Raw genomic sequence first — 20,585 nt, forward strand, 5'->3', positions numbered from 1 at the left:
CCTCAAAATGGTCAACATTTCCTCAAAGTTGTTACCACATATGAAGATGTGGGAATTATTTTCTAGCAGCATAAAGTTGTTCTCAGGAGAAATGACTGCAGCTCTGTGGTGCCTACTCAGCCTACACAAAGGCCTATACAGCAGAGACAATGCAAAGCTATGTGGAGTAGACGACAAACAGAGCACTGGAAGAAGATGGAAACCCTGCTTGATCAGGGTCTGCTTTTGGCATTGACAAAGCAGCCAATCACTCAGAGTGACATGTGTTACAGGAGAATAAAACAACCATAGACCTACATCTAGTTTTCTGTAGTACAGACTGATGCAGAGGAAGTAGTCAGTTTGTGCTGGCAATTGGTTGTTAGGGGTGACAGATGCAGGCCCTGCCATAAACTCTTGTCAGTTGAACAATCAGTAAAACCAGATTGAGTTCCAGCGCTATCTTTTTGTATCCTAGTATCTTCATCTTTGGGTTGACACAAATAAGTTTCTTCCTGGCTGGTAGAACAGTGTTAACCATAAGATGCTTAGGAAGTGTAAAGGAACAGTGCTGGTATGAGTGGGCATTAATAATGGAAGTTGAGAATAGAAGAGATTGAACAATAGGTCCTTACCCTAAAGGAGAAGTCACCTTGCTGTACAACTCAGGGGAAGGCAGAGTAACCAGATCTTGCAAATTAGTCATATCATTTTAGCCTTTGCAGGAAAAGCTCACCTTAAACCAGACACAGCCTCTGCATCCCATGATTTCAGAGCTAGGAATCAAGTCTAAGCTCTGCAGGAGACCTCTAGGTCTGAACCTTCTACAGAATGCTGTTTACCATCTCTGACTGCCTTGAAAGTTCCTCTGCCTCGGACTAGAGACATAAACTTTTTTTCTTAATCGCTAGCCTCCCAATGATTGCAGTCCTGCTTGGCATTTGGGCAGAGCACTTGCACTGTAGGCAGTAATATTTTTGCATGGTCCAGAGCTAAGGGTGGCCTTGGCACATCAAAAGACGTGAGGATGGGAGAGAGCTGAGGAAGGATTGCTGGGATCTTGGGCAGAAGTCATGTCCTCAGACAGCAAGAAGGAAAGATCACTAGAATAAAAAGCAATTAGTCTTAGCTATTTGAATAACCAATGGTTACTAACTAATAGTAATTATTCTCTTTAAGGAACTACTTTTCTTATACTTAATGAAGAATACAGAGACAATTGACAGGAAGCATGCAAAGAAATCAGAGCAACTTAATATAATTCCCAAAATGCTTTGAATGCTGGAGATGCTAGTATTTCAAGCAATACTTAAGGAATCAAAATATAATTATTCCATTAAGCCACAGAAAGAGATTTTTAGGGGTTAGACTTTTCCAGTAGCAAACTGAAGGGTAGCAACATTTGTTTGAAAGGAACTGTTTCAAACTAATAGGAACATTTGATATACAATGTGAGATCTTGGTATTTCCTCTAAGTGGTGTTCCCAGGAAACTAGAGGCCCGTCAGCCTCACCTCAATACCTGGGAAGGTGATGAAGCAACTAATCCTGGAAGCCAGGATGTGCCTTTCCAGGCACATGAAGTTTGAGGAACTAATCAAGAGTAGGCAGCAGTCCACCAGTGAGAGGTCACACTTGACCAACTTGATAATCATCTGTGACTAAATTACTGGCTTGAGGGAGGAATGGCTGATATGCCAGAGGGTTGTGCTGCCATCCAGAGGGACCTGGACAGGCTGAAGTGTGCTGACAGGAACCTCATGCAGTTCAGCAAGGGGAAGTGCAAAGTCCTGCACCTGGGGAGGTGCAGAACCCCAGGCACCGGTAGGTGGTGGGTGCCACCCAGCTGGAAAGCAGTTTTGTAAAAAAAGACCTGAGGGTCCTGGTGTACACTAAGCTGAACATGAGCCAGCAATGCACCATTACAGCAAAGAAGGCTAATGATATTCTGGGCTGCATTAGGACGAGTGTTGCAACAGGTCAAGGGAGGTGATCATTGCCTTTTATTCAGCGCTGGTGAGGCCACACCTGGACTGCTGTGTCCAGTTCTCTCCCAGTACAAGAGAGACATGGACATATTGCAGAGTCCAGCAATGGGCCCCGAATATAATTAAGGGACTGGAGCATCTCACATATGAGGAAAGGCTGAGAAAGCTGGCATTGTTTAGCCTAGAGAAGGCTGAGGGGAGAACTTATCAATGTATATAAATAGCTGAAGGGAGGGTGTTAAGATTGAAGCCAGGTTCTTTTCAGTGGTGCCTAGTGACAGGATAAGAGGCAATGAGCACAAACTGAAGAACAGAAGGATCCATCTAAACATAAGGAAACACTTTTTTACCATGAGGGTGAATGAGCACTGGAACAGGTGGCCCAGAAAAGTAGTAGACCCTCCATCCTTGGACATATTCAGAAGCCATCTGGACACGGTCCTGGACAACCAGCCCTAGGTGGCTGTGCCTGAGCTGGGGAGTTGGACCCCTTCCAAACTTAACAATTCTGTGATTCTCAGATGTAGCATTAGTTTTATAGCCTTTGTAATAAGAAGGAAATAAAAGTGAAAAATATGAAAGCAGGAAGGACTAAGAGACACACTGAACTGAAATTCATTAAAAAAATTGAAAATACACTGTTTAAGATTATTCACTAAGACTTATTTGGATAGCACTTCATGAAGAAAATACAAGATCATTCTCACAGCAAAAAGAAAGTGATTCATTTTTAATCCCACTCATATATAAATCTACCGATTTGTTTAAACAAACTTTCTGTCGTGCTGTAGAAGAAAACAATGGTTCCCACAAATCTCATACTAGTTACTAGATAATACCTAATAAGTAGGGAGAGATATATATATATAAAAAAAATAGCATTCTTTTTTCCCCCCTTATTTTTAAATAGAAGCAGAGAACTTGGTTGTATCCAAAGAGCCCAAATTAACTTGCAAGACTTATTAGAAGTGCCAAAAAAAATTTCCTTTTAATTAGTTCTTATTTCAGATAGGTAACACTTTACTCTGAAAGCTGTCCTGTAAGTTCAGCAATTGCCCAAAACAAATACTGCCAAAAGATGTCAAGCAGCCATTTTCTCCACATCCACTTTGCTTCAGAGGATTTAATTTGGTTCTTCGAACAAAATCTATATAAATACCCTGAAAATTTATTTAGATACCATAGGTACAAGACAAGATACAATTGGCTGTTTGACCAGTAGTGTAAAAAAGCTCTATGGAACTTGCAGAGATATCACAATCTGGTTTTAACAACATCATCACTGAATGCAAATACTAAATAGTGACTCACTGACTGCTAGCAATATGTAAACATACTCTATCTATTGATTGCGTAGTTAAAGTCCTGGAACCTCAGCTAAGAGTAAACACTTTAAATTTTATTGGATTCCTTGATATAAAAGTGATGCTAGAGATTATTAACCCACTCAGAATCCTGGATTCCAGAGATAGCAAAGTGCCTGTTGACCCTCTCAGATTTAAAACAATAATACTTACACCCCAAAAAATTGAAAAACAAACACACTTACCACCCTAACCCCTACAAAATTATTACTGATCTACAAAATGAAAAACATTTTCAAAAAAAATTTCCTATTGTTTAATTTCCAGCTCGGCCTAGAACATGTGAACTGAGTGTATCTTCTTAGCACACTGAATTTAAATTACATCAAAAAGATGCTGCTTTTTGATACCTCACAGGTAACTGGATTTTAAAGCAGAGCATATATACTTTTGAATAAGTTAAAGCAAATAATTTAAGGAAAAGCAAGAGTAAAGTTTGAATAATCAAAACAGATTAAATCAACTTAATTCAGTTTGATACACTGTATCTACATAAATGACCTCTGCATTTTATTAGTTTTTCAATTATTCTGATCTACTTCAACAGAGAGTTTCAAAATTGCATGCTACAAATAAATAAGATTTTTGTTCAAATTCAACTGGGGAAACAGGGCTGGAGGAGGTTTTCACTTACATGCAAGGATGTTGTGTCCTTCAAAGCATGGACAGCTGTAGAGACAACACAATCTTTGATAGCTGTTACAATTTGTTTTCTACTAGTAGGTACCCAATGTTTGCCGAGATTTTTTTTTTTTTTGGGGGGGGGGGCATTTCAATATTGTCATTATTCACAACAGATTTTAAAACCACAGTAGTAAAATTTGGTGTTAAAAATCAGTCAGGTTGCCATGCTCATAGAGGAGAACATACAGAAGTGCTCCAGGCAGTGGCAACATATACAACAAGACAGAAAATAAACCCAGGCTTAAAACAAACTCCATTGGGTTCACACAGGCCAGCATCACTGACAGACATTTATTCTTTGGTATAAAAAAAACCCCTTTGTTATTGCACAATGCTTACATGCCATACCCACTTGGCTGCACGCGATAACCAGCCAGCCAGGGTGCACCCAGTCCCACCACACATTGCTTGAACCACTTACAGCAGGTGCCCCCTCTGAGGGATAGCTTCAGGGAGCTCCAATGCACTGACCACAGGCATTCTGGATCACAGGGTGATCACTGACTCCAAAAGAGGTGTCTGAGGGATACACCAGAGGGCTGTGGCTGCAGGGAGGTTTTAGAGCATGACTTCCTTGGCCTGCTGACAGAGGAGAGCCCCGCTTGCCCTGCAGCAATGAAGAACTTCCTTCAGTGACTGGTGAAAGAAACTCATGTTCATGCAGCTCCCTATCTTCAGACAAAACATAAATCCTCCTGATGTACAGGGACAGGAGGTAGGTTTTAACACTAATAGTACCTCAGCTTACTTCCTCACAAAACTTGCCATCCAGGCTCTCTCTGGTATTTGCACAGGTTACATATCACAAAACGCCTAGCAAGCCATGTCAGCCCATCTCCCCACTCAATTTTTTTCAAAGTACAAGGGTCAGTACACATTTTGCCCACTTGCCTCAATTTTGTGTGTGTGTTGTAGTATTTTACCTTAAAAGAGGGCAGCTGAGTCTAAAGGAGAAAACCGCTTTCTTACAGCAGTTGCCTCTTGTGTAAGGTGCAGCTCTAAGGAGGGGCGGGGCTTCCCCTGAGAGTGTCTGGGCGCACACATGGGAGGGAAGGTTCCCGAAGGCAGGAGGGGTGGGGTAGGGAGAGGTTGAGTTGAAGTGAAAGTCCTGTGAGGGAGCTTGCGGCATGGCGTGCCTGATGCTGTTGGGAAGGGTAAGGAACAGGTATGCCTTCCCAGATGTGAGAGTCCTGACAACCCACCGGGGACTGTGCATACGGTGGCTGAGGCCAGAGATTTGCTGAGGAGAAAACGTGCCCCAAGTTAAAAGGTGTGAGGATGCTGGGGGAGGGAAGAGTTATGTTTACAGTCTACTCCCATTCTTTTTTCCTTATTACTTTTTTTTTTAAATCAAAAGCATTCAGAATTTTATTATTTAAAATGGTAATTGTTGTAGTCTGTTTTTCAGGAAAATTCAGTTTATTTGAGAAGGCCACTGTAAGGCCTCCACATAGTCTGACTCAGCTTAACCACAGTTCAATGTTGAAGGCTCAGATCCAGCAGGTTTTGGTTAAATTCCTGAGTTCAAGAGGTGCAAGCACTACAGTTACCAATTACGCCACCCTGTGAGTCACGAACAATTGCTGAAGGATGGGGAATGTTACAGCAGATGTTTGCAATGACACTAAATTCATAAGCCATTTCAAGTAATACTATACTACCAGGAAGTTGTGTCCTTTCCACCCCCCACCCCCAAGGAGTCTATGAATAGTCTAGAACCAATAGAGATCTTAGATCATGGGGTTTGGATCATTTTTTTCCAGAGAAATACTGAAAAATTAAGTGACTCACTGTATCTTGAGAAGTAATTTTGTTGTTTACCGTTTTCTCTGTGTTTGCAGTAGTTCTGAATTGCTAGACATAACTTTTGGCTAATGGTTTCAATTTGCATGGTTGCTGGATGTGCTTTTAACATAGCTAAACTGATTGGCTAACCTCTTTCAGGATAGCTCGCCATAAAGGCATTTCATTATGAGTTTATGGGTTAAAATGGTTTGAAATCACCAGATGTTTTTCTTAATCAGGCATCCCCTTCATGCCTGCATGAGCCTACATTGCTGTTGGAAATCTGACAGTCATTTTCAAGACTCGAGTCTGTCTGAATATGCCACAGCAGCCAGCATAGCATATTCATGATTGATTTGTTTGGCTTGTAAGTAAGCCTGCAATGAATGATAAGTATTTAGTGCAACATTCTGTAGCATGGGGGGGTAGAAATGGAAGAATTAACTAGTTGTTGGAGAGAGAGAGAGAGAGAGAGATACTCTAGCACTGTGTTTCACTCCATACAAACCTCAAACAAGCTACTACAGCCATAATTACAGGGTTAGTTTGGGGTTGGGGTTTTTTTATTCCACTGATGAATGCTTCTGTGTCTGCTTCTGTATGTTTTTGTTCAGTTAGCATCAATGATATTAGGTAGATGGTCCTGAAGCACTGAAAGCCTACTAAGTTGGGCAAGGCTGAGAACTGCTCCAGTGTCACATGTCAAAATGTCACAGATAATCACCAAACGTCTTGATTTGTCATATTAGAAAGGATAGAATCACATCTTAGTAACTTCTTACTATTTTTTAATGCTTCTGCCTATTTTTGCGTTGGTATCCATAGAAATTCAGCGTCAGAGAGGTAGAGGAGAACTTCAGCATTTTTTTGTAATTTGAAGTAGAAACCTGGTAAAAATTGAGGAATCAAAAAAACGTACAAGGCCAATGTTTGGATTTTGACTCCAGGCAATTATGAGTTGAGTTTGATCTACTCTCAGATGTATGCCATATAGGTCCAAACTTCTTACAGCTGCTCAGAAGTTTCTTTCTCAGATGATCCTAAAGTATGGATATCAGCAAAGCATGGTACCATATGGGATTTTGGAAACTAGTTTCCATAGAGTACTGGAAAAAAATTCCCAAATAAAATGAGAATTTTGATTTGTAGGTGTCTCTCTCAGACTTATAATTTCATTAGCATCTGCAGTGTCTTTACTGATGATAAGTTGTTGACACATTTGGACACTTGATCCTGGCAAAAGCAACAAGAAATTGATTTGTTAAGATCACAAGTCACAGATGCTTCATAACTGCCTTGTTTTTTTCCTGCTTTTGTACTGCTACATTGCATACAGTGGCTACCGTACCATTTTGTATGGGTGACCAAAGGTTCCCTGGCTCAATGAGGTATTCAGCTCAGTAGCAATCTTTAGCCACCAGTCTCAAGGTATGTTACTGGTCTTTATGTGGATCATCATTATTGTCAGATCCAGAAAGTGTTACCTTGATAATTTTTTATGTCTCCCAAGTCTGGAGAAAATATCTGGGGAAAACATTATGTATCTGTTTTAATCCCTCTTCTTTAATAATGTGGACATTTTAGATGCTGATACTGAACAGTACATCCTTTAGAAATGATGAGAGTTTCTCATCCTTCCCTCCTTGCCAGTAGACATGGGTGAACATTTCCTTTGGCAGAACTGGTAACTTGACTGCTCTAAATCCAGATGCTTCAAAATGGGCTGAATGCTTGGAAATGCAACATGAAAAGAACAGATGGGTTGCATCTTCTCTGACAGTAAGCAATCAAAAACCCAGAGTGAACTTCCATTTGTTTATTCTTATATTTGTACCCATTAGAGAACATTGCTGTAAATATTTCAAAGCCTCAAATACTCAAGGATATCCTGATGTGGTGAATCATGTTTATGTCATTGTTGGGATAACTGCTGAGTTTAGTGCTTGCTGACAAGGATTTTAATCATGATCATTTAAACACTGCCTGCTGGTCTCTTTAAAATTTGATTCAGCAAGTGGACAGTATTAAAGTGCTAATTCTTGAGCAGCATACACAATATGATTTTTCACATATTGTTAAAAAATAATCTTGAGAATTATAATCTCAGTGATGCCACCCAGTGTAGCAGTACAAACAGCAGTGTCCTAAGTGTTGGGTTGCTTTTATCCGTGAAATTGGAAAGAACTCTCATGCAGGGACAGACTGTATAGGCAATAAACATGCCTTCAGCAATCTAGTGGTTTCCCTATCTGACTTAGTGTTATGAAAGCAATTGTATATGAATGATCATATAAATGACGAATGTCCTTGGCACAGATTGTCAAGAGAATGGCCAATATTGTTTATCTTATTTGCTCCAAGATAAGTTCTTTCCAAGTAAGAATCCCATGATACAGGTTGCCTTAAGCTGAGTTCCTTGCTGTATTCTAGCATTGCCACGTGAAGTTGTAGAAAACAGTAGAAAGCCTCCATCTCCTAACAGCAGCCACTCCACTGTTCTTGTTGCTTACTTTCAGTGCTCACACCCCAAATACGATGCGAGGAGAGAGAGCTTAAAAAAAATGCCTTCAGGTTTAGCTACTGTAAAAAATGCTGGAAAACACCATTTCCTCTCTCATCAGCATTCATCAACATTGCAAGCATAACAAAATAGCAGAAGATACAACTAGTACTGGCAAAACAAGCAGAAGTGTTTCAACAGTTACTAATGTACTTCAGCTTAATATTTTAATATTATAGTTTGTAGCTTGCAGCACTGGTGAAGTTTTCCTTTCTACAGAAAAAATACCTCCATTTGTCAGTATAGGACGTAAATATTCTCAGCTAGCAACTATTGGCTACAAAACATTCTTTCTATTGTGTCTCACGTCTCTGGAGTTAAATACGGTTGGTGGCCTGTCACAAGTGCTGTTCCCCAGGGCTCAGTACTGGGGCCAGTTCTCTTTAAAATCTTTATCAATGATCTGGACGAGGGGATCAAGTGTACCCTTAGTGAGTTTGGGCAGGAGTGTTGATCTTCTTGAGGGCAGGAAGGCTCTGTAGAGGGATCTGGACAGTCTGGATCAATGGGCCGAGGCCAATTGTATGAGGTTCAACAAGCTCAGTGCTGGGTCCTGCACTTGGGTCACAACAACCCCAGGCAACGCTACAGGCTTGGGGAAGAGTGGCTGGAAAGCTGCCTGGTGGAAAAAGACCTGGGGGTGTTGGTTAATAGCTGGCTAAATATGAGCCAGCAGTGTGCCCAAGTGGCCAAACGGCATCCTGGCTTGTATCAGAAATAGTGTGGCCAGCAGGACTACGGAAGTGATCATCCCCCTGTACTCAGCACTAGTGAGGTCGCACCTCGAATACTGTGTTCAGCGTTGGGTCCCTCAGTACAAGAAAGACATTGAGGTGCTGGAGTGTGTCCAAAGAAGGGCAACGAAGCTGATGAAGGGTCTAGAGCACAAGTCTTAAGAGGAGCGGCTGAGGGAACTGTGGTTGGTTAGTCTGGAGAAAAGGAGGCTGAGGGGAGACCTTACCACTCTCTACAGCTACCTGAAAGAGGTTGTAGCCAGGTGGGTGTTGGTCTCTTTTTCCAGGTAACAAGTAATAGGACAAGAGGAAGTGGCCTCAGGTTGTGCCAGGGGAGGTTTAGATTGAGTATTAAGAAAAATTTCTTCACTGAAAGGATTGTCAGGCACTGGACCGGGCTGCCCAGGGTAGTGGTTGAGTCACCATTCCTAGAGCTATTTAAAAAATGTGTAGATGTGGTGCTTAGGGACATGGTTTGGTGGTGGACTTGGCAGTGCTAGGTTAACCATTGGACCTGATGATTTTAAAGGTCTTTTCCAGCCAAAATGATTCTATGATTCATTGGATATAAGGCTACTAAACATCTTTCCAAACAATGACATGGCCTTTTTGTTGCTTGACTGGAAGAAACAGTATATCTGCACATGAAGTTTTCAGAATATGGGAAATGGCAACCAATGAAAACTGCTGCAGAGCACCTTCGCAGCAGTCCATTACAAGTGTATCATACATGTCCTTTGCTATATATGCTGCCTCCCCATACAGTTTCAAATCCAGTCCCGCTCCTTATCTTCAGCAGACTCCCTTGTCTGAATTCAGTATTCTTACAAGTCTGTTGAAAGCCTTGGAAAAAGGCTGTTGTCATCAGCAATGCTCTTCTAGCCAATTGTTAGTCTTTTCAATAAGCTAACCTGTAAGAGGAACAAGTTTACCTTGTTCCAGAGAGCCAGAGATGACTGCCATAATTCTTGCTACTTGTCATGCATAATGTGCAAGGCATTGACCTCAACATTTCTATTACATTTAATGGTGTTTATAAAATATCAAATCTTTCAACAAAAGCTCCACTGCATACATCTTTCTCACCTTGGTGAAAGAATAAGAGATTGAACCAATACCTGGCAGATATGTAGCCTTGTTTCTCAATGCTTTACTAGAAGAAACTCAAGCAAGATCATAAATGTGATACAGCAGAAGATAGGTATAGCAGTAGTAATTAGGAATGCAATATGTTGTTTGAAACTAAATTTTACTCAGTCCTCAAAATAAAGCTGTGTGGGAAGTCCACCTTCCTATATGAAGCCTAGCAGAAGTCAATAAGGATGCTCTGAGAATTAAACTCCATTTGCAATTCTGGCAGGAGAAGAAAGGATAGCACAAAGAAGGTCCTCCTATTCTTTTCTGACTCTGTATGAAACATCTGGCATTACAATGTCTGCTTCTTACTGAAAATCCAGAGGCTGCCAAACCATCGAGTAACCAAAAACATATGCCTCCTCAGTGAGGGCAAGGAATACATGACATTTCCTTGAATCTGCACATTTACATAGATACCACTCCACCACATAGTGAGGGGTTGTAGTAATTGGTGAGAGTATATGTAAACATCATAGGCTATAGCTTTTCAGGTAATATCAATGAAACACAAATAAATTGAGGTCTGCCTGGAAATGTGTAGAAGATAGATAAAGATGACTAAAGAAAAGCTACAGTTCCACTTTAGGTTTTTTTTTAATTGTCTTTACATTCTGGTATTTCTCAGATATGAATTTTCCACTGCTTTTGAGACTTGGTGAATATTACCTCTAAAGTACATGAGAGTTTTATCATAGACTTCAGCAACTGCCAGCATTCGTGGGTATATTAGATTTCTTTAATTAAAAATATGTAAACACAGGAGCAGTTCAACTTGCCAGATTTCCCACAGACAATTTCAAGTTCTCATTTGTCATATTCTGAACAAGCAAGTACTCTGCTGATACTCTGTTGAGAAACTAGGATAAGTATACTATGTACAACTCGGCAGTCACAGGCCTTGGAACAACTGTGATATTAACTGAAATGGAATTGCTGACATCATACCAGAATTACATCAGTGGAACAAAACCTGGCCCTGCATTTTTTTCAGATGCTTTGGGCCACATTAAGCACTTTGACTGGTTGAAGTTTTTGGTTCTGTATAGAATCATCAGCAAATCTGACAGCAGCACAGTTCTCTGGATTCACCAGAAAGTCAAAAGAACAGTATGTATATATATACAATGTGTATATGTATATACATTTGTGTATGTGTGTGTATATGTATGTGTGTATATATATATTTATATACACAGTAAGTATTAGCAGGTGGAAAATATGTTGAGTCTTGTTATAATAGTTGTCATCTAGCTTATTTGGATAAGATCTTAGATGTTTTTAGGAACGTATGGTCTGACTTAGGAAAATATCAGCATATTGCACCTTAGATAGAAAATATATTTGGCGAATATCTTGTTTATATTGTATTGAAGTGTCATGGTATAACACCAGCTGGCAGCTAAGCACTGTGCAGCTGCTCACTCACTGGCCCGGTGGGATGGGGGAGAGAATCGGAAGAGTAAAAGTGAGAAAACTCGTGGGTTGAGATAAAGACAGTTTAATAGGTAAAGCAAAAGCTGCGCACACAACCAAAGCAAAACAAAGAATTCATTCACTACTTCCCATGGGCAGGCAGGTGTTCAGCCATCTCCAGGAAAGCAGGGCTCCATCATGTGTAATGGTTACTTGGGAAGACAAATGCCATCACTCTCAACGTCATCCCCTTCCTTCTTTTTCCCTCAGCTTTATATGCTGAACATGACATCGTATGGTATGGAATATCCTTTTGGCCAGTCTGTGTCAGCTGTCCCAGCTGTGTCCCCTCCTACCTTCTTGTGTAACCCCAGCCTGCTCTCTGGTGGAGTGGTGTGAGAAGCAGAAATGGTCTTGGCTCTGTGTAAGCACTGCTCAGCAATAACTAAAAAATTCCTGTGTTACCAACACTGTTTTCAGCACAAAACCAAAACATAGCCCCATTCTAGCTACTATGAAGAAAATTAACTCTATCCCAGCCAAAACCAGCACATGTAGATACACTACATCCATGCATGTTTTTGTTATTTCTCCCTCTGATTGTTCTTAAACTGAACAATGAGAAACTAGAGATTTTAAGTCAACAATTAAAGTATTGGAACATGTACCTGAAAGGAAAGAAAGTCTAGAATAAAAAAGGTGGAGAACAACTTATTGATACTACCTACTACTAATTTAGCAATTACGTTAACAAAGAGCACAAGGGAGTAGCCATACTCACAAGTGTAAGGACAAAAATTAAGTCTGGATCCTGCCTAAGCTCTCTGAAATAGTTCTTTATATTTGTCCTGTACACTTGCATATGAGACACCCACCACCTGACCCAAGAGGAGAAAATCCAAACTTGAGGTCCCAAACGTATAACTACATGGCACAATGCAGCAATTCAGTGCTATATTATGCTGTTTAAAAACTGAAAAATGAAACTGCCAAATTGAAACTGCCAAATAAAGGCAATTTAATATTTAGTTCTCTTTTTCCAACTGATTCTTCATATTTTATTATGTTTAATCTTCCTTAGGAACCTCAGAGTATTAAAATTGCATATGCACATAATTACACAGAACTTTCAAATAGTGGGGTTTTTTCCCTGTGAGAAAAACTATTCTTACTGTAACAGTGTGGCTGACAATAGCATATAGATTCGATTATATTTAATTGCATGCAAAAGCAAAGAGCTTTCAGGTCTGAATCTGTAGCATGTGTTAGGGTGAAAAATGAGGACCGAAATGTCAAATCTTTGTGAGGAAACATGGTGCAGACATCATTATTCTACATGAAAATAAACACAAAATGGCTGCCAGTGTCTCCATGCAGTGAATTCATAACACATTAAATGATCAGCAGACAGAAAGAGACATGACAGAAACATAGTTGCCTGGACTCAGAGGCCATGCAGCTGTAAATAATAGTTGCAAGTTGCAGCTGCAGTTCCATCATGTATCTGTACTAGTCAAAAGTAGAGATATGCAAAAGTGATGCAAGTTGTTCATTTTTGCTGCAAGAGAATAGGAAAAATAGCCATATTGTCTTTTATTCTTGAAACTGTATGCATGGAAACTACCTTCATAAATCCCTTCATGCTTTTTATACCCTTAGTTTTGTTTCATTCTCCCAATAACTTCATTTCTTTAGAACTGGAAAGAGTTTTCCAAATTTCAGACCTAGACATAAGTCATGATTTTCAAATCTGTTCTATCATGATTCATAAGTCTAAGAGCTTTGGCAAAGTGAATACCTCTTTTTTTTTTTTTTTTTTTAAAGAATCCGAGTCAGCCAAAATGCATAAAAAAGAAAAAGGATCAGAATGTATCGAGTAAAGGGTAAACAAAAGTATATGCTTGACCGTATTATCTTAGCAAATATGTTATACTAGCATCAACTGGAGACTATCTGTTCTAAAATGCACACACATTAAAAGGCAAATTAAACATGTTATTGCCACTGACTTCCTGTTCCCAGCTCTTAATATTTGTGTAAATACAGGTTTTATTTTACTTCCTTACTAGTAGAGGTCAAAGCTTGTACTTAATGGATTCCTGGTTCACACAATATATTTGCTTTTCATTCTATATCTGGTAATAAAATCTATCTGATTATTAAATTAATAGAGCTGTGATGTAACTAACAAGTGGCAAATAACTTTATTTTTTCTAAGTCCGGTTTGAACATTAATTACAAACTACAGATTTAGCTCAGCTGCATGGCAATTACAAGTATAGCAATTAGGAGAACTTAGGCTGTTTCCTGTTCATATGACTTAACAAACTGAGTTCAACTAAGCTAGAAACATTTGAACCACAGCTGCTTTCATGTGTAATGCTTTCCATTCCTTTGCTGTCAAAATGCATGCTGCTCAGGAGAACTGCTGATGTATAATTCAGGGTAATTCCTGAATTTCTCTTAGGAAAGAAATACCAATTAATTGTTGAAACCTAAAAGCTGGGGAAAAAAAAATTACCTGCGTTTCCCCAAATTTTTGCTTATAGGATAAATGTTCTCCATGCTAATACAACCTGGAGGAAAAAATATGTTAGGAATTAAAAAAATAAAATTAGTATCAACATTTTCTATTTGGGAAAAAAAAGAGCACACCAAGTTTGGATTTAGTTCAGCATAAAGTCTTATCTGTCTCTAGACTTTGATATGACATTATCATGAATAGTCAAGAAACAGCAAGAAGGAATACCTTTATTATCTGTACTAGAAACAAATGAAAATGAGAGAATCAACATTTTCCTCCACAGACTACTTAATCACTAGAAGATAAATTTGGCCTTAAGAGATAGTGCACAGATATTTATTACAATTATAGTGTCTGAGGGAAATTTTAATTAAAAAGTCATACACAAATATCAAGAGATAGAGGACAGACATGAATAAAGGAGACATTGCCTCTATGGTTTCTCTTTCACAGTTGTATTGTTCTGTTCTTTTCTGTCAGCATTGTAGCTAAAATGACCAGAATTTAGGATCAAGTGTTATAGAACAAACTGTGCCCCTGCAGCCCCTCCATGTTTTACTCCAGAAACATTTAAATGTTTTGTCCAAGTTTTTCTTCAGGGCAGTGGATATGCTTCAGAGAACTGTGGGAGTGGCAGGCTTTCTCAGCCTCTCATGTTGGCAGGATACAAAGAGTGAATGACAGCAGCTGAGGTCCCCACAGCTATAGTATCTGAGATATTCATCAAGGTGAATGCCAGAGGCATAAAGCCAGCACGGGGAGGTCTCAGGCCATTGTCCCCAACAAATTATAATTAAAAGTTAAGTACCAATTGATGAAGTCTTTACCACTTTTAGAGGCATGTGTTTTAAATTATTTTCTACATTTTTTTTTTCTTAAGAAGTATATGGGAAAGGCTTGACTTTACAGTCATTTAAGTACAAAAGTACTTTTGGAACAGTGGAAGAGTGCTGTTAGTTATTTCTTAGTTTGTATTCACTTTTCATCTATATGCACTGTAAAACAAGAAAATATATCTTCCGTAACACCTATAGGCACTGCACATTGCAACAAAACATAATTTACATTGTTAAATGAAATTTTACATTTAATAATTAATAATTAATATATATAGTCAAATATCCAAGGACAACAGAGGTGATTCCAAGTGAACAGCAGCCCTAACAGTCTACTAAATTTTTTCTGGTGTCTCATCTATTTTGAAGACTATATCTGATAAATTCCAGAATTAGGGACCATTTTCTAGGTGCTAAGAAAGAAAACTCTCTTGATTTTGGTGGCCAAAAGGAAAGCAGGAACTGTGGATTTCTACTAAAACCATAAGGTGGATCATTTAGTGTCGAATGGCACAATCATACTGGGCTGCTTTTAGGTACTGTTTAGGGAAGGAGTGTAAGCGTACAAAAAGCATGAAGAGAGATGGGTTGCAAGGCACACAGATTGAACATAAATATCAGGGGATTCTAAAGGTGGGACATAGGCTGAGGATAAGGGCATAGCTGGGTATGATTTTTTGGTGAATATTTCTCAGTCAAAAGTTTCTTATTTACCACAATTGGAACATTCTCGGAATACATATCTATTTTACTGTCAGTTTCTTTGGAAAGCATCTTGGCAGCAGGGGCAACCAGCTGGCAATGTGGTGCCTGCCTGCCTGATTGCCTGTCAGCTACTCAGACAACTAGACAGGAGCCTCTGATGTATGCAGTGAGCTTAGCCTAAAGAAGCAGCAGCGTATGTGATCCTTTGCACCCTGGCTAAATTACTTGAAAGATAACAATGATAAGCAGGCAGACCAAATGGGAGCATGTTTTCTTCTGTTTAGCATAGTAATGCCAGTTTTGATCTTTTGGTTTATTTTGAAATAGTAGAATGGTAATTAAATTACCTTGTGTAAGGTAAAGCACTAATGCTTCCCCGTTTCATTCTGACTTGACTAGTCATTGCATCCCTCTTTCCCTTCCTGTCGTATGTCCACAATACTGAAATTCCTGGCCTTTATTTAAAGACTTTTATGTAAATTACCTAATACTGACTATTTGCCTTTCTTTCTTTAATTTTTCACTTAAGCTGTTTCTGTGAGAACAGAAGACCGGGACATAAAATATTCAGTATGTGTTACAGAATAGGAATATTTCCTTTTAACTCCTTTTCACTGTAGTGGAGAAACCAAAAATACTCCACATTTTTCCACAATAGTACAGAGAAAAGGTTACTTACTTCTTTTTTTTGGTTGTCCATGCCCAGGAAAAAATTCTCATTCATTCATTGTTTCAAGCTTTGTTCAGTCTGTAGCTAAATTCTGTTTATATTAAAAATTGGAAAATTCTGCATGAGATATGCAGTTAGCATATATTCAGTTGTCCGCATAGGAATTTAGCATTTCTGCCTTATACAGCAGAGATACTACTGTTCAGTCAAAATCTTGAGTGATATGGATATGCTTCTGCTCTCGTCAAATGCAAAATTCTTTAAGGAAAGTGAGATATTTCTGAGGAGCTTCCCCATTTGTGACTATTGCACAGTGTTTAATTTTCCACAATGTGATCTTACCAAAAGTTAAAAATTTATTAGATACTGAAGGAAACATTCTGTCATACCTATTGTGAAATTTCTAAGGCAACTTTGCGGTGTTCTTTTGGACAGGATACTAGATAAAAATTGGCCTGAAATCTCCTTCATGTGGCAATCCTATTTTCCAATTTTATGTTCAAACAATTTCAAACTTCTTTCCAGATCTGTATTCATACTAGATATGTTCAACTATGCATATAGTTAAGGTATGCTAATAGAAAATAAATAGTGTTACTCTGAGACAGTCTATACCAAAAAATGCCCACAAATTTCCCTGGAATGTCAAACCTTCCTACTGAATTTTACAGTCCATTTGATTGCAGATAAAAACTGAGATTGCCCTGCCAGTCATAGTGAACATTTCAGTTATAAAGACAACACAGTTCTATTCAAGACTCTTATTTTACCTAATTCTGCTACAGCATTTCTAAGATATTAAATGTTATATTCATTGTACATAAATGATTCTATCAATCACGAATATTCTAAAATGTTTGTTTGAAGGTCTGTCATGTACAATAATTTGGAAGTTTATGTATGATTTTAGTAGTATCACATTAAACCAATATATCTTACAATGATTTAAAATTTGAATAAGATAGAAAATGAAATATTGGAGCTCAAAGAAAAAAAAAAAAAAAAAACACCAAACAGACCCAAAAACCAAACTGATCAGCTGTTGTGTCAGATTGCTATCAAGCTGTCACCAGTATCTTCACATACCAGAAAAAGCAAAAGAATCTTGCAGGCACAAGTTTCAAAAGTTGAAAATTACTTGAATACCCACAAGGCCTAGGGCTAATCAAATGCTGCATTTTGGTTTGACTCTTTATAAAGCCATATAGCTATTTATCCAAATATATGCAAGGCTGCTAAAATCGTACACAAGGAAGGACTATATTACTGGAAGTGGAATATTTTCTTAGGGATCTTGATAAAAGCATCAAAATATTCTAGAACTGATATACCTATAATTTCCTACATGAATTAAACTGTGCAAGATGGTCTTTTATTTAAAGTGTTATGACTCAATATGCATAATTACCGGCTTAATATAAATTCCTTTGACATTTCAAAATCTTCCAGAAGTATACATGATGCTGGAAAGTAAACTATACCTAAATACTAACATATTTTTACTGGATAATGTATATAGCCACAATAATCTCAGCTCACCTGTACAATGCCAGTTCCTGACAGTTAATGATGTTACTAAATCAGTTATAATAATGACATGGGAAAAAACTCCATCAGGCATCATTCTCTTGCTACAGTTGGATAGACAATTTTTCACAAAGCTCTTCAACATAAAATAATTGTCCATGTACTATGGACTTAGTCACTTCTCATAGTCCTGCAGCAAATGCTTTTATCTTGGTCTGGAGTCATGACTTAATTGTAGTTATACATGGCTCCTTTTGATTAACTGTATTTACATCATCATTGGATGCTGTCATAAAATAACAAGTTACTTGCTGAACCATGAGTATTTATGCTGATTCAGTGAAATTCCCTCCAGGATGGTGGAAGGTAAAATCTTTATCCTGACTTCTTAGATGGAATAAGTTCAGCTAAGAACATTGCTACAAATATGGGGAATTAAAAACAATAATATTTTGGATAAGTATTTGTAATAACTTTTGCTAGTATTTGCATTTCATGCATTCTTAAAGTTCATATAATAAAGGCATAAAAGATTTTGGTAATCATAAAGGCTACAGAGAAAAGCTTGAAGGCATTGTAATGGAAATGGAAAATTAGCTGTTAGGTGGTATATAAAGACTTTGGTACCGTCTCGTGCATTACTAGTGATCTTAGTTCCATCAGGTGTCAGTCTGGTGCCTTTGATAGCAAAAATATTTCACTCAAGTGCCCAGCTGTGGAAATAAGCAAGCCATGGAATGCTCATTGATATCAGCTGTTTTAATTTATTACTGTTAGACAGAAAAATTATGTAGATATGTAACAAATGAAAATAAATACCTATTTGACAACAGTGATGACGGTTTTTTTCACCTTTTCTGTCAGAGGAAGGTAAATTTCTGTATGACACTATCAGTGATCAAGTTTGAGTTGTTAGGGAGCACTACAGTTCCTGACCTTCATAGAGCAGTTATTTCCTAAAAGTGTGAAAAATGAAATTCTGGTTTGGATTTCATTAATAAGAACTTAGAGCTGATTTGCCAGAAATTAAGGTAATATATGCAGTTGTGAAACCTTAATAATTATAGATTTGTTGTAGTATCAATCTAATTATTCAGACTGTTTTGAGGACTTACTATTTTTGCACTTTGATCAAGATTTTCAGAAGTAACAAGTGATACAGGGTATTTATGTTGACACCTTTTAGAAAAAGGTCCTCTTTATTCTGAAAGTGCTAAGCAGTTATCATGCACTTTTAAAGTATATGAACTCCTGCATCCCAGAAGGGAGCTATGTAAAAGTCACATACAGGATTTAAATATTGGAGTCAAATGGTAATTCTCACATTATTACATTTAATTTTAAAAGTTCAATTGTTTTAACTGCATTAAGGTGAAATCTGTGAAAAGGATCTGTAAACAAAAAAATGATGCATCAGTTGCAACAGAGTCAAAGGTGATGAGATTGTTCTTATCCTATCTTATGGAGGATTTTAGTACTAAATGTTCACAGTCCATTTGAAACCATCGGATATGCTAATGATCAGTATGTAGATGTGGTCAAATGCTTAGTTTAAAATTCTTTTTTAAATGTCTGGGGTTTAAGTAAACGGATTTGTTTTCTCACTGAAAATAGTTTTTCTTTATTTTGTTCATTTAATTTGTTTTAAGACAGATGCAGAAAATTTTCAACAAAAATTTTGGAATTTAGAGTCACAATTCTATTACAAACAACCATATACTTTGCCCTTCATTTGCCAGGGAAGGGGGTGGCAGGAGGTAAAAAAATTATAAGGCAGACCTTCATTTCAATTCAAATTTAATGTTTTTATTTTAATTACAACCAGGTTGAGCCATGGCTGAAATTACATTAAATGATGGTCATTGTCTCTCCTGTTCTTCTTCGCACCACTCAGAGGGGAGAACATGGTGAATAGCCAGTTTTTAAGCAAAGGAATGATGCCACAGAAGGACAAAACAATAGAAATCCAGGAAAGTAATGAATTACATAAAGTAAGTATTGCATAGGTGAAACAGGAAAGGCTGAAGACTTTCACATGGAGAGGTAATCCATACCTTTTATATTTTATGGGGAAAGTTGTCTTAATTAGAGTATTTTTTCCTGAAGTAATTACCATGCTAGTGAAAAATGACAGGATCAAGCAGGTAAAGTTCTTGTTACCAGTTCAGTGGTGGCGGTGATACAGTGAACGTATCCAGTGCATTCAGTGTTTCACTTCTGATGTGGAGAGAGCTGAGTGTTGTAACAGAACTGGAATTGATCTTTTGGGGTGTTGGTGGGAAGGTGGAGGTGGACCTGTCAGAGTTGCCAAAGTACCACAGTGCCTTTCCCATTTTGTAACAGATTACCCTCTGCCTTTAGTAGTGCTAAGGCAGTAGGCAAGAGCTTACTTAGCTCCCCTGCAAAGTCAGGAAAGAAGCTGTATTATTCCTGTGCTTGTACCATGGACAGCCCTTTGTACTGAGGCAAAGTTTATCATTTTGCTTAAAAATTCACACAGGGGAGAGATGAACACAATCACTCAGGAGAGCAAATAAAAGTTAATGAAAGAAGAGTTAATAAAAAAATCTGAGATCTGTATATCTGTTCATTCATGCCTTACCATCTTTTATCCACACATTCTTTCTAGCAGTTCCAAAACTCCTGCAGTTCATTCTTCCACTTTGTGTACTGGTCCAAT

This window comes from Grus americana, chromosome 5, assembly GCF_028858705.1.
Source record: "Grus americana isolate bGruAme1 chromosome 5, bGruAme1.mat, whole genome shotgun sequence".
In the NCBI taxonomy this organism is placed as follows: Eukaryota; Metazoa; Chordata; class Aves; order Gruiformes; family Gruidae; genus Grus; species Grus americana.